General features: G+C 32.3%; 1 non-coding gene across 1 annotated transcript; it reads left to right on the plus strand.

The window, feature by feature from the left end:
- Positions 1-747: 747 nt before the first annotated feature.
- LOC120227172 lies at positions 748-851 on the plus strand. Its single transcript, XR_005527197.1, has one exon. It is a non-coding gene; the product is annotated as a U6 spliceosomal RNA (small nuclear RNA).
- The last annotated feature ends 1,132 nt before the right edge of the window (positions 852-1,983 follow it).

Consider the following 1,983-nt stretch of genomic DNA (forward strand, 5'->3'; position numbering starts at 1 on the left):
GAAACAGACTTATCTGACAAATCTCCACACAAAAAGGATCAGTTCTTAATTTACCTGTCTTCTGGAACAAAACTAAACACTGTTAAAAGACAAAACCCAGAGTCTTTATAACATATAGTCACCAATGAAAACAATAAGGTTTTTTTATAAGTTTATTTGTTTATTTTTGAGAAAGAGAGAGAGAGAGCACAAGCAGGGGAGGAGCAGAGAGAAAGAGGGAGACACAGAATATGAAGTAGGCTCCAGACTCTGAGCTGTCAGCATAGCACCCAACGTGGGGCTCAAACTAATGAACTGCGAGATCATGACCTGAGCCAAAGTCAGACACTTAACTGACTGAGCCACCCAGGCACCCCTACATCAAAAGATTTTAACACATGAAGATACAGGACAATGAAAACCATTGCTCAAGATCAAAGGAAATAAAAACCAAAATAAGCCCAGAGATTACTCCAATATTGAAACTAACATAAAAACTTTACTAGTTGTTGCAAATACAATCAATGACATAAGTGAAACCACATTAAAATAACTGATTTGAAATCTTAGCATTGATATAAGTATAAAAAATAATTATGATGAAATTTTAGAAGGAAATACTACAATGTTTGAAATGAAATTCATTGGATAGGCTTAATAGAAGATGAAAGAGGAAGGCAAGATAGTCAGTGAAACTGCAGACAGATTAATAGAAATTTATCCAATTTGAACCACAGGGAAAATATTTTTTTAAGTGGTTCTGTTTTTGTGCTCACTGCAGCAGCCCATCTAAAACTGGAAAGACACAGAGATGATTACCATGGCCCCAGAGCAAGGAGTATGTACAAATTCATGAAATGCTCCATATTTTTAAATAAGAAAAGTAAATGAATAAACAAACAAAAAACAAACAAAGTAGTTCTGTGTTGACATGTGAGGCAATATTAAGGGGTCCAACATGCATGTAATAGAAACCAAGAAGTAACTCTTTATAAACAGATTGATGGTTTTTACTACAGAAATTTAATGGAGAGTGCTTGCTTTGAAATTGCTTTTTAGGGAAAAACTATGGTCTGTCTTAATTTATTATTGAAAAATATAAAAACATACCAAAATAATAAAATAAGAACAACAACAAAAGCATTTGATTTATGGATTAGGTGGATTTGGAAGAATGTAAAACAATCATATGAGCCTCTTCTTCTTGGTAGTTTTTTAATAAAGAATAAAACTTAAGAGAATAAAAGTGGAAATGGCTTGGCTTCCTTTGAGAATAAATTTCTTTATTCATCATGACAACACATATGTTACCCAAGCCAGTTTTACAGTAAGTGAAGGAACAGTTTTAACCTCTTTCAGAAAGAAATGCAATGTCTTTACTTTGTTCTTTCTGTCATCTTTTGGATTATTAATAAAATTTGGTCACTGGTAAGATCCATGATTCAAGAAAATCTGTTTTGAGAGTTCAATCTTTGTGGTAACAGAATTACTTACCTTGAACATGAGTGATCATGAAAATCTAATATGATTCATATGGTGATTAGCAGAGGAGAAATTACAGGTTAAAGAAGTTAAGGATACATTTTAAAACTTCACATTTATGATTTGTTTTTGATTGAAGAGACCAACAACATAATATATAGTACTTCATCCAGGGTGAGCTTTAAGAGATTATTTTCTAAGATAAATATAAAAATTAATGGCTGCTGCAACATGTATTTCAAAGGTCACTTTCCTCAATCATACCTGAATTGTCTTGCAGGCTTATGTAATCTGGCAGTTAGAATCCCCAAGTTAAATAATTTCTATTCACAACAATGCATATTACTTACATGTGCTTCTTCTAAGGATATCAAAATAGTTTATGAACATAATGTTCATAGCATCCCTGAGAGGCAAACAAACTTAAGTTGACTAACTATCATAATTAGAATTGAAATTCAAAGATATGCATTACAGTTCTGTATTTACAAAACCATCCCAAAGGAATACAGCAGTTACACA

The sequence above is a fragment of the Hyaena hyaena genome, unplaced genomic scaffold, assembly GCF_003009895.1.
Source record: "Hyaena hyaena isolate Hyena2069 unplaced genomic scaffold, ASM300989v1 scaffold_2040, whole genome shotgun sequence".
Lineage (NCBI taxonomy): Eukaryota > Metazoa > Chordata > Mammalia > Carnivora > Hyaenidae > Hyaena > Hyaena hyaena.